At 41.0% G+C, this 13,480-nt stretch overlaps 1 protein-coding gene and 1 non-coding gene across 30 annotated transcripts in view; one reads left to right on the top strand and one right to left on the bottom strand.

Annotated features, from left to right (window-relative positions):
* PLEKHA5 (pleckstrin homology domain containing A5) overlaps positions 1-13,480 on the bottom strand; it is a 243,153-nt gene that overhangs the window by 150,940 nt on the left and 78,733 nt on the right. The gene's annotated exons all lie outside the window — the stretch shown is intronic.
* Positions 12,168-12,274, top strand: LOC125960582 (U6 spliceosomal RNA). The gene has a single exon (XR_007470390.1). It is a non-coding gene; the product is annotated as a U6 spliceosomal RNA (small nuclear RNA).

Genomic DNA, 13,480 nt, shown 5'->3' with positions numbered 1-13,480 from the left:
TACAGGTGCTTGGAATATGGGTGAAAAACTCAGACCCTTGCCCTCATGGAGTTTACACTCTCTCAGAGAAGACAAATACAACATAACAAATAAGTAAACTGTGTTGTATGACAGGGTGGGTAAGTGCTGTGAAAAAAGAAAAAATAGAGGAATCAAGGGTGTGGCTAGGGTGGTGGAGCTAAATGGGGGTCTGGGTGAGCTCATTCAAAAGATGAGATGTGGGGCTTCCCTGGTGGCGCAGTGGTTGAGAGTCTGCCTGCCGATGCAGGGGACACGGGTTCGTGCCCCGGTCCGGGAGGATCCCACATGCCGCGGAGCGGCTGGGCCCGTGAGCCATGGCCGCTGAGCCTGCGTGTCCGGAGGCTGTGCTCCGCAACGGGAGAGGCCACAGCGGTGAGAGGCCCGTGTACCGCAAAAACAAACAAACAAACAAAAAAAAGATGAGATGTGCACAAAGGGCCAGGTTGAGGGAAAGGGCAGTGCTAAGTCCCTGAGGTAGGAATAAGTAAGATCACTGGCATATCTGAAGAATGGCAGGGAAACCAATGTGGCTGGAGCAGAAGAAGAGCCAGCAAGGAGTGCCCAGAAAAGCAGCATGAAACCCAAAAGTACATGATGTCACGGAAGCCAAGGGGGAAAGGGTGTCAAGGACCAACTATGCTGAACGCTGCCAAGAGTATGAGTAAGACCAGAACAAAGAGGTTCTTAAAGCTGAAGTGCAGTGTGGAGCAGTAGAGAAGAAAGCCATCTCTATGGAAGGGCAGGGAAGGAGGTCCAGCTGGCAGGCGGTATATTCACTTCTAAATGTAATAAGAAGACAGGTTCTCAGGACTTAACGATCCCACAGCCATCATATAAGGATTTAAAAATTTTAATAATGTCAACATCATCAATCAATTCTGGAATCCAAAAAGCCCATTTTGCTTATTTTCTCATTCTATTATTTACAAACCACTCAAAAATCACTACTCTATTTCTCAAAAAAAGAAAACAGTACAAGTGAACCAGTTTGTCGGGCAGAAACTGAGACACAGATGTAGAGAACAAACGTATGGACACTAAGGGGGGAAAGCAGCCGGGGGTAGGGGGTGGTGGTGGGATGAATTGGGAGATTGGGATTGACATGTATACACGGATGTGTATAAAACGGATGACTAATAAGAACCTGCTGTTATTTTAAAAAAAAGCATGCCACAACAAAATCCATGGAACCAAATTTCTAATCCAGCAGTTAGTGTGAATAATTTATCTATGTGTTCTTTCCATAGCCCATCTACTCCCTATCAAATAACTACAGTTGACCCTTGACCACAGAAGGTGGTAGAGGCACCCACCCTCTACACAGTCAAAAATCTGCATATAACTTTACAGTCAGCCCTCCGTATCTGTAGTTCTGCATCTATGGATTCAACCAACTGCTGATCGTGTAGTACTATAGTAGTATATATTTACTGAAAAAAAAATCCATGTATAATTGGACCCATGCAGTTTAAACCTGTGTTGTTCAAGGATCAACTGTACATCATGAACCTTATTATTCCTTTAAGTTTGAAGTAAATGTGGTAAATCCTTTAAAATGCATTTACATATCTTTGTTCACTATATCATTCACATTTAGTCTTAAAAATTGGACATAATAAAGGTCACTTTATTCTGTGCTATAAGAAAAAAAAAGAAAGAAAATAGAGAAAAAGAGCTAAAAACTCATAAGCCAGAGAAGCAGCTTCAACAGCAATATGGTACCAACCTGTTGAGAATCATTGCAGGTATTGTGGATATATGACTGATCTTTCATTTGCACAAGAATACTGTCAGATAACTACCATATGACCCAGCAATCCCACTACTGGGCATATACCCTGAGAAAACCATAATTCAAAAAGATACATGCACCACAATGTTCACTGTAGCACTATTTACAATAGCCAGGACATGGAAGCAACCTAAGTGTCCATCATCGGATGAATGGATAAAGAAGATGTGGCACATATATACAATGGAATATTACTCAGTCATAAAAAGAAACGAAATTGAGTTATCTGTAATGAGGTGGATGGACCTAGAGTCTGTCATACAGAGTGAAGTAAGTCAGAAAGAGAAAAACAAATACTGTATGCTAACACATATATATGGAATCCAAAAAAAAAAAGGTTCTGAAGAACCTAGGGGCAGGACAGGAATAAAGACACAGACGTGGAGAATAGACTTGAGGACATGGGGAGGGGGAAGGGGAAGCTGGGACGAAGTGACAGAGTGGCATGGACATATATACACTACCAAATGTAAAATAGATAGCTAGTGGGAAGCAGCCGCATAGCACAGGAAGATCAGCTTGGTGCTTTGTGACCACCTAGAGTGGTGGGATAGGGAAGGTGGCAGGGAGACGCTAGAGGGAGGAGATACGGGGATATATGTATATGTATAGCTGATTCACTTTGTTATAAAGCAGAAACAAACATACCATTGTAAAGCAATTATACTCCAGTAAAGATGTTAAAAAAAAAAGAATACTGTCAGATAGATTTACTACACATCCTATATGAGGAAAAAGGTGAAACAGACAGATGTTGCCCACAGTCTCACTGCTAGGAAATTGAGGGAAGGGGTTAGAAGGAGTTCATGTTTTCTCTTCTCTGCCACCTCATGTCTCTCTTCTATTTATATGTACCTAAAACAAGAGGCAGACAGGGTAGGTTTTCTTCTTGCTTTGTAAGACACTCTTGCTAGATAGACATGATAAGTTTTTAATTTTCGTTTTATTTTTTCCCCTTCCTGCCTCCTACCCATCTATCCATCCACCCCCTCTTCTATCATTTATAAATATGTACCAGTGTCTGCTATATACAAATAGCCACTCTGCACACGAAGTCCTATTGCATTTTAGAAAAGTTGATTTTCTAAAAAAAAATAAAAAAGACCTTCCAAAATAAGAAAAACTGCTGTATAAAAAGTATAATTAACCAATATATCAACAATGATGGTAAATTGTGATCTTCATTTAAATAAATTACTAAAATGACACCAGAAATTAGGTTATCTTAATGTTCTTTTGGGAAAATTACTTCCTGACAGTTTGTGGCTCAAATTTTTTCACTACATAGATTTAACAATATATATGATTTTACAGCTTAATGACCTATGACAAATCAACTCTAAAAATTACTTTTCTGTGGTAATTTAAAACATCTGCTTGAAATAGCTGATCCCTAAAAAACTTTAAATCAGAATTGACATACAAAACGTAATCTGTTGACAAATGAGCAAAGAAGGACACTTCTCAAGGAGTTTAAGAAAGGGTTACAAGACTTCATGACACAGAAACAAAATCCTATTCAAGAAATTAGACTCAATAAAATACTATTTAAGGTCGTAGAAGAACGTAACTATGGCTTTTCAAAGATCATCTAGACTCACAGATACACTTCAGTCGTCTCAATTAGTGTAGGTAAGGCGAACACCAGAAGCTCATTAGGCAAAGTTACATAAACAGCAACAAAGAGGGAAAACAAGATGCCAAGAGTCGAAAGGATACTCAACAGGAATGGCTGCATAAATTAAAGTATCTGTACTATGGAACAGGTCGTGCACCTGTCAAAAAGAACAGGGCAGAACTGTGTGTCCTATCCTGGCAGGTGTCTCTGGTGCATGTACATCATCCCAGAAGCAGGTGAGAGAACAGTGACTGTTGGCAGCCTGGGTGAAGTGACTTTCATGTTTTATTGATAGTTTGTACCCTTTTGGGCTTTATAAATTGTTTTCCACAGCATTTATCAGTTATGCAATTAACTGATAAAAAGGGAAAAAAGGAAATGAGAAAGGGGAAAAGAGATGGGAAGAAGGGAAAACAGAAAGGAAACCAACAGGAGCCAGAAGCAAGGTGACAGGTGCCCAGGTGAGCAGCGTGGTGTGGAGAGACCCAAGCGAGATGCCCCCACATTCAAGCCCTAGTCCTGCTACTAAATGTGGGCAACTTAAACTCTCTGAGCTTCAGTTTACTCATGTGCTGAGTGAAGATAACGTCATTTCTTACGCTATGGAGTTACTGTGAGCATTAAAGGAGCTAATTTTTGAAATGTACCTGACACAATGCCTGGCCCAGTGTAAGTACCCAATAAATGGTAGCTGTTAACTTCAGGGAATACTAATAACTTCATCTCTAAATCTTTTCTTCTTTATACCATAATCTTAAAGTATATTATATTTGGTATAAATTCTTTTCACTAGTTTAGAAAAGTAGTTTTTAATAATGACCATAAAACCAATCCAGTTGGAGAATATATGCTGCTGGTACTATCAGAAATATATTGCAACCCTTGCACATAAGTACCTAGCATCTTGTCCTCACTTGTCTGACCCTGAGCCCTAAATTTTGTGCTTCTTACCCAGAAATTTCATTCTTGTTTGTCTGCAGCATATTATAAGACTGATAAGTACCTGCATCTCTTCAAGTCATCCCACTGTACATGGGTAGAAAATGGGTATTACTCAGGGGCATGTTCTTAAGACTATATTTTCATGTTAAAAAGAAAAAAAAGGAAATCAAAACTCTAATCATAAACCAGAATAGAATTCCAAGTAAATAATAACACTCCTCACTTCCAATTCAGAGTAAGAAACTGATTAAAAATTTTAAATTGCTTTTTCACAATAACCTAATTCAGTCAACATAATGTTCACATTTGCTTTTTTAATGTTGGCCTCATGTGTTCCCCCACGAGCCCCATGTGAAGCTCATGAATTATCCTAATTAAAGTCCTCCCTAATGAAGCATTATTCTTGTGAATCTCACTGTATTCTACCCCTCTTCTAATTATTAAGAGTTTTCTTCTAAAAAAAATTAAAAACACTTAACACTGCACCTTCTTTTGTGTTTACAAGTCCACTTACATGCTACAGTCCTTGGATTTATGCATCTCATCAACACTACAAAACCTAACCTTGTATTTAAAAGTCTAAAATCTAAATCTAGAGCAGGGGTCGACAAACTTATTCTGCAAAGGACAGCAAATATTTTAGGCTTTGTGGACCAAACAGTCTTGGTCACAGTGATCACCTCTGCTCTTGTAGTGAGAAAGCCGTCATAGACAACATGTAAACAAATGGATGTGGCTGCATTCCAATAAAACTTTATTTACAAAAAAAGGCAGCAGGCTGGCTTTGGTCCACAGGCCACTGTTTCCAACGCCTAATCTAGAGCAGCAATTAAGTGAAATGTGTATGACAGTCTTCTGTCTACTCTGTAAAAATTTAGTGACACATGTCTCTGACCAATCAGTTGATGGGTCATTTTACTTATTTAATGATTAGCATTACTAATTTTACTAAATTATTTTCTATCCTTATTAATTCCATTTAGATTCTTCCCAATATTTAACTAATTTTTCATAATTCTGCACTTTAAATATTACTTGCTTAATGATTCAGTATTTCCTCATGAACCCCATTTTCTAAATTTTATCATTGCGGTACACGGGCCTCTCACTGTTGTGGCCTCTCCCATTGCGGAGCACAGGCTCCGGACGCGCAGGCTCAGCGGCCATGGCTCACGGGCCCAGCCGCTCCACGGCATGTGGGATCTTCCCGGACCGGGGCACGAACCCATGTCCCCTGCATCAGCAGGCGGACTCTCAACCACTGCGCCACCAGGGAAGCCCAATAAAGATATTCTTTTAAGGAATGGTAGCCAGCCTCTAAGATAGCCAAGGATCCTCACCTCCTGGTACGCACACCTATGTATTGCACCTCCTTGGGTTTCCGTCTTGGTCTTTAGGATGGCTCGCTCTGGACAAAGCCAGATGCCATGTCGAGAGGCACATAACCCGGTGGAGGGGTCCATGTGGAGAGAAACCAACTGGCCAGTCCCAACTTGCTAGCCATGTGACCCTCCATCCCCAGCTCCCAAGCCCCAGTCAACATCAAACTAAAAGCTCATAAGACACCCTGAGCCAGAACTGCCCTACTGAGCAGCTCAATTCCTGCCCTGCAGGAACTGTGGATGACAAGAAATGGTTATTGTACAAAGTTCTGGAGTGATCTGAAGTCACAGGGGATCCTCCTCGTCTGATTAATTTACAGTTTAGCTTATTTTGTATAGCTGTTTTGGTCAGTGGCAGCTGCAGTTGATCAACAAGCATCTCCTGTCTTGCAACAGGATGAGTTTAGGGGACGAGACTGATATAAGCAACAACTGATTTGGCTGTACGGTAGTAATGACTGCTGTGCTGTGTTTCTTCATCAGTAACTTGACACTTGCTGGGTGGAAAGCTGTGTGTCAGACGATCAAAGTAGTTGGATTTCTACAAACTGGCAGATAACCCACAATAACAGTTACATCCAAAAAACAATCCTCACTTCACTTCTATTCTTGCCCACGTGAATCTCACTGTTTCCCAAGCCAGTATTTTTAACCCCTGGTCTGGCCCATTAGAGGATAATGAAATGCAATTAATGGGATGCTTTCTGCCAGCACTTTAAAATAATGACACAGAAGAGAAGGTATAGGTAGTAAGGGGAAAATAATTTTTCATTTCAGTTTTATATAAAGAAATGTATTTGTATGTGAACACTAGGTCATGTAATAATATGTATTTCTTTTCTTTTTTTTTAAATGAGTTGATTAAATGATCTTTAAGGTCCTATTCAGCTTTTTTTCTTTAAATTTTGTTTATTTACTTATTTTATTTAGTTATTTTTGGCTGTGCTGGGTCTTTGTTTCTGTGCGAGGGCTTTCTCCAGTTGCGGTGAGCGGGGGCCACTCCTCATCGCAGTGCGCGGGCCTCTCACTGTCACGGCCTCTCTTGTTCCGGAGCACATGCTCCAGATGGGCAGGCTCAGTAGTTGTGGCTCACGGGCCTAGTTGCTCCGTGGCATGTGGGATCTTTCCAGACCAGGGCTCGAACCCGTGTCCCCTGCATTGGCAGGCAGATTCTCAACCACTGTGTCACCAGGGAAGCCCAATAATATGTATTTCTTATTGCAGATAGTGGTCAAAAAAGTTTAACACCAGTGACATAAAATGCCAAATACATTAACATCCTAGAAAACTAATGAGTCACCAGACTCTCCCAATTCTCACCATCTTGCTCTCCTTTTCCAACTTCTATTCTGACTGTTAAAAACCTGGGCTTCACTGCTCATTTTGTTTTCACATTGATATTTTAAAATCCACGTGGAAATCGGCTTTTTCCTAACTTCAGTTCTGTCCATCTTGAGGGTTGGGAATAGGGGAGTCCCTTTTCCTTGGGGACATCCCTTTTGAAACACACTCAGTGGCTGTCTCGAAAGAGTAAGGCAAGCAAGAAGAGGAAGATCACATAGGGAACCTGAAATGACCCTGAGATCACTGGGACTTCTGACCAAATGAATCACCTTCACTTTCCCAACATGCTAGAAATAATCAGATACACTGGGCTTATAAATTGATTTTTAACTCTGTAATGTGAACGTTCTCGTTATTATTACTAATATGCAGTAGGTAAAAGCTCTCTGCTTTTATGACAAGCGCTGCAGACAGAGGACGTATCTTCCGTGCAGAACTATCTTCCAGTTCTCTCTTCTGTAGTGCCTGGTACAGGCTTTGCATTAAGCTGATCAAAGAATGAATGTTTTTTTAAAAGGCATTTATTCTGGTAAATAAAAAATAAATTTATCCAATCAACGGATAATTCACTTACTAATTTGTAATGCTTCAAGAGGAAGGCATTATTATCCATGAGGAAGTTTGCCTAGCATTAAGGCAGTATTTCTACCACTGAAAATATAAATAACTAGAGCCAAACATTTCTTCAAACTGTCTAACAGGAGGGAAGACTTCAAGATTACTCCAAAATGAGAGAGGATGAACAAAAACAGCTCAAGGTGGTGATGGTTGTATTGTGAACTGATGATTTTCTTTCTATGAAAAAGGCACAATGAAGCTTCAGAAAAGCTCTGGAAAAAATGATACTAGGAGTAAGACTGAGGAGACCTTCAAGATGGTGGAAGAGTAAGACGCGGAGATCTACATGTGGAACAACTCTTACAGAACATCTACTGAATGCTGGCAGAAGACCTCAGACTCCCAAAAGGCAAGAAACTCCCCACGTACCTGGGTAGGGCAAAAGAAAAAAGAAAAAACAGAGACAAAAGAATAGGGGCGGAACCTGCACCAGTGGGAGGGAGCTGTGATGGCGGAAAGGTGTCCACACACTAGGAAGCACCTTCGCGGGCGGAGACTGCGGGTGGCGGAGGGGGAACCTTCGGAGCCGCGGAGGAGAGCACAGCAACAGGGGTGCGGAGGGCAAAGCGGAGAGATTCCCACACAGAGAATCAGGGCCAAACGGCACTCACCAGCCCGAGAGGCTTGTCTGCTCACCCGCTGGGGCGGGCGGGGCTCGGAGCTGAGGCTTGGGCTTCGGAGGTCGTATCCCAGGGAGAGGACTGGGGTTGGCTGCGTGAACACAGCCTGAAGGGGGCTAGCGTGCCACAGCTAGCCGGGATGGAGTCCGGGGTTAAAGTCTGGAGCTGCTGAAGAGGCAAGAGACCATTGTTTCGGGGTGTGCGAGGAGAGGGGATTCAGAGCACCGCCTAAACGAGCTCCACAGACGGGTGCGAGCTGTGGCGATCAGTGCGGACCTCAGAGACGGGGATGGACCACTAACGCTGCCGCCAAAAAGCCTGTGTGCAAGCACAGGTCACTATCCACACACACACCCCCGGAAGCCTGTGCAGCCCACCACTGCCAGGGTCCCATGATTCAGGGACAATTTTCCTGAGAGAACACACAGCACACCTCAGGCTGTTGCAATGTCATGCTGGCCTCTGCTGCTGCAGGCTCGCCCCGCATTCCAATTATGACTACTGTACCCCTCCCTCCCCCTAGCCTGAGTGAGCAAGAGAGCCCTAATCAGCCTCTGCTTTAACCCTCTCCTGGCTGGGTGGGGAACAGACGCCCTCAGGTGACCTACACACAGAGGCGGGGCCAAAACCAAAGCTGAACCCGGGAGCTGTGAGAACAAAGAAGAGAAGAGGAAATCTCTCCCAGCAGCCTCAGAAGCAGCGGATTAAAGCTCCACAATCAACTTGATGTACCTGCATCTGTGGAATACCTGAATAGACAACAAATCATCCCAAAACTGAGGCGGTGGACTTTGGGAGCAACTGTAGACTTGGGGTTTGCTGTCTCTGCATCTGATTTGTTTCTGGTTTTACGTTTATCTTAATTTAGCTCTTAGTGCTTGTTATCATCGGTGGATTTGTTTATTGGTTTGGTTGCTCTCTTCCTTTTTTTAAATATTTTTTCCCCTTTTTTCTCTTTTCGTAAGTGTGTGTGGGGGTGTGTGTGTATGTTTCTTTGTGTGATTTTTGTCTATTTAGGTTTGCTTTTACCATTTGTAATAGGGTTCTGTTTTTTTTTAAAGTTTTTGTTGTTGGTGTTCGTTTGTTTTTTCTTTTTACAAGTGTGTGTGTGTACGTCTCTTTGTGTGACTTTGTCTGTTTAGTTTTGCTTTTACCATTTGGTTTGAGGTTGTATCTGTCCGTTTTTATGTTTGTTTTTTTCTTCCTTTTCTCCTGAGCTGTGCAGCTGGCAGGGTCTCGGTGCTCCGGCCTGGTGTCCAGACTCAGCCTCCAAGGTGGGAGAGCCGAGTCCAGGACACTGGACCATCAGAGACCTCCCAGCCCCACATAATATCAATCAGCAAGAGCTCTTCCAAAGATCTCCGTCTCAACACTAAGACCCAGCTCCAACCAGTGGCTAGCAAACTCCAGTGCTGGATGCCCCATGCAAAACAACGAGCAGCTAGACAGGAACACAACCCCACCCATTAGCAGCGAGGTTGCCTACAAGTCATACTAAGTTCACAGACACCCCAAAACATACCGCCAGACACGGCCCTGACCACCAGAAGGTCAACATCCAGCCCCACCCACCAGAACACAGGCACCAGTCCCTTCCACCAGGAAGCCTACACAAGCCACTGAACCAACCTCACCCACTGAGGGAAGACACCAAAAACAACGGGAACTACGAACCTGCAGCCTGCGAAAAGGAGACCCCAAACACAGTAACTTAAACAAAATGAGAAGACAGAGAAATATGCAGCAGATGAAGGAGGAAGGTAAAAACCCACCAGACCAAACAAATGAAGAGGAAATAGGCAGTCTACCTGAAAAAGAATTCAGAGTAATGATAGTAAAGATGATCCAAAATCTTGGAAATAGAATGGAGAATATACAAGAAATGTTTAACAAGGACCTATAACAACTAAAGAGAAAAACAAACAATGATGACAACACAATAAATGAAATTAAAAATTCTCTAGAAGGAATCAATAGAAGAATAACTGAGGCAGAAGAACAGATAAGTGACCGGGAAGATGAAATAGTGGAAATAACTACTGCAGAGCAGAATAAAGAAAAAAGAATGAGAAGAATTGAGGACAGTCTCAGAGACCTCTGGGACATTAAATGCACCAACATTCGAATTATAAGGGTCCCAGAAGAAAAATAGAAGAAGAAAGGGTCTGACAAAATATTTGAAGAGATTATAGTTGAAAACTTCCCTAACTTGGGAAAGGAAAGTCAATCAAGTCCAGGAAGCACAGAGAGTCCCATACGGGATAAATCCAAGGAGAAACACACCAAGACACATATTAATCAAACTATCAAAAATTAAATACAAAGAAAAAATATTAAAAGCAGCAAGGGAAAAACAACAAATAACATACAAGGGAATCCCCATAAGGTTAACAGCTGATTTTTCAACAGAAACTTTGCAAGCCAGAAGGGAGTGGCAGGACATATTTAAAGTGATGAAAGGGAAAAACCTACAACCAAGATTACTCTACCCAGCAAGGATCTCATTTAGATTTGATGGAGAAAATAAAACCTTTACAGACAAGCAAAAGCTAAGAGAATTCAGCACCACCAAACCAGCTTTACAACAAATGCTAAAGGAACTTCTCTAGGCAGGAAACACAAGAGAAGGAAAACACCTACAAAAACACACCCAAAACAATTAAGATAATGGTAATAGGAACATACATGTTGATAATTACCTTACATGTAAATGGATTAAATGCTCCAACCAAAAGACATAGACTGGCTGAATGGATAAAACAAGACCTGTATATATGCTGTCCACAAGAGACCCACTTCAGACCTAGGGACACATACAGACTGAAAGTGACAGGATTGGAAAAGATATCCCATGCAAATGGAAATCGAAAGCTGGAGCAGCAATACTCACATCAGACAAAATAGACTTTAAAATAAAGACTATTAAAAAAGACAAAGAAGGACACTACATAATGATCAAGGGCTCAATCCAAGAAGAAGATATAATACTTGTAAATATTTATGCACCCAACATAGGAGCACCTCAATACATAAGACAAATGCTAACAGCTATAAAAGGGGAAACTGACAGTAACACAATAATAGTGGGGGACTTTTAAAACCCCTCTTTCACCAATGGACAGATCATCTAAAATGAAAATAAATAAGGAAACACAAGTTTTAAATGACACATTAGACCAGGTGGACTTAATTGATATTTATAGGACAGTCCCTATCCAAAAACCACAGCATACACTTTCTTCTTAAGTGCACATGGAACATTCTCCAGGACAGATCATATCTTGGGTCACAAATCAAGCCTTGGTAAATTTAAGAAAGGTGAAATCATGTATCTTTTCCAACCACGATTCTCTGAGACTAGATATCAATTACAGGAAAAAAACTGTAAAAAATACAAACATATGGAGGCTAAACAGTATGCTACTAAATAACCAAAAGATCCCTGAAGAAATCAAAGAGGAAATCAAAAAATACCTACAGGAAAAAAAAAAAAAAAAATACCTACAGGGCTTCCCTAGTGGCGCAGTGGTTGAGAGTCCGCCTGCCAATGCAGGGGACACAGGTTCGTGCCCCGGTCTGGGAAGATCCCACATGCCGCAGAGCGGCTGGGCCCGTGAGCCATGGCCACTGAGCCTGCACGTCCAGAGCCTGTGCTCCGCAAAGGGAGAGGCCACAACAGTGAGAGGCCTGCGTACCGCAAAACAAACAAACAAAAAAACCCAAAAAACCTACAGACAAATGACAATGAAAACACAGCGGCCCAAAACAGCAAAAGCAGTTCTAAGAGGGAAGTTTATAGCAATACAATCCTACCTCAAGAAACAAGAAAAGTGCTTGCCTCGGCAGCACATACACTAAAATTGGAATGATATAGAGAAGATTAGCATGGCCCCTGTGCAAGGATGACACGCAAATTCATAAAGCGTTCCACATTTTTGATATATGGAAAATGTAAGAATTTAATATAGTCCCTTGATAATGTTTATTAAAAACTAACAGTAAAGTCAAGTATAAAGATTCCTTTACAAGTATATGATTGTTTTATAAAACAAAAAGTTAAAAACAGAAAAAGAAACAAGAAAAATCTCAAAAAACTTAAACTTACACCTAAAGCAATTAGAGAAAGAAGAACAAAAAAACCCAAAGTCAGCAGAAGGAAAGAAATCATAAAGATAAGATCAGAAATAAATGAAAAAGAAATGAAGGAAACAATAGCAAAGATCAATAAAACTAAAAGCTGGTTCTTTGAGAAGATAAACAAGTTTGATAAACCTTTAGCCAGACTCATCAAGAAAGAAAAGAAGACTCAAATCAACAGAATTAGCAATGAAAAAGGAGAAGTAACAACTGACACTGCAGAAATACAAAGGATTTTGAGAGATTACTACAAGCAACTGTATGCTAATAAAATGGACAACCTGGAAGAAATGGACAAATTCTTAGAAAAGTACAACCTTCCAAGACGGAACCAGGAAGAAACAGAAAATATAAACAGACGAATCACAAGCACTGAAATTGAAACTGTGATTAAAAAATCTTCCAACAAACTAAAGCCCAGGACGAGATGGCTTCACAGGTGAATTCTATCCAACAGTTGGAGAAGAGCTAACACCCATCCTTCTCAAACTCTTCCAAAATATAGCAGAGGGAGGAATACTCCCAAACTCATTCTATGAGGCATCTTCACCCTGATACCAAAACCAGACAAAGATGTCACAAAAAAAGAAAACTACAGGCCAATATCACTGATGAACATAGATGTAAAAATCCTCAACAAAATACTAGCAAACAGAATCCAACAGCACATTAAAAGGATCACACACCATGATCAAGTGGGGTTTATCCCAGGGATGCAAGGATTCTTCAATATATGCAAATCAATCAATGTGATACAATATGGTCAATGAAATAAGTTCTAAAGGAAATAATCTCAATGTATATTATCATCTATCCTTTTGCCATTGGGGATTACAAACTTATTAATATATTAATTTCATGAGTCATATCTGCAAAATAAGACCTTAAAGATAAACATTATAAGCTATTATAATTATTCCATGGAAACGTATATTCTAGGTTGGCTATTACCAGAAGCATCAATAAAATTGCATAGCTAGAAATATCATTTCTAATATGATTTGTT

Source organism: Orcinus orca, chromosome 11 (genome assembly GCF_937001465.1).
Source record: "Orcinus orca chromosome 11, mOrcOrc1.1, whole genome shotgun sequence".
Taxonomy (NCBI): domain Eukaryota; kingdom Metazoa; phylum Chordata; class Mammalia; order Artiodactyla; family Delphinidae; genus Orcinus; species Orcinus orca.
Note: the sequence above shows the minus strand (reverse complement) of the source record. Positions and strands in the feature narration are given on the sequence as shown.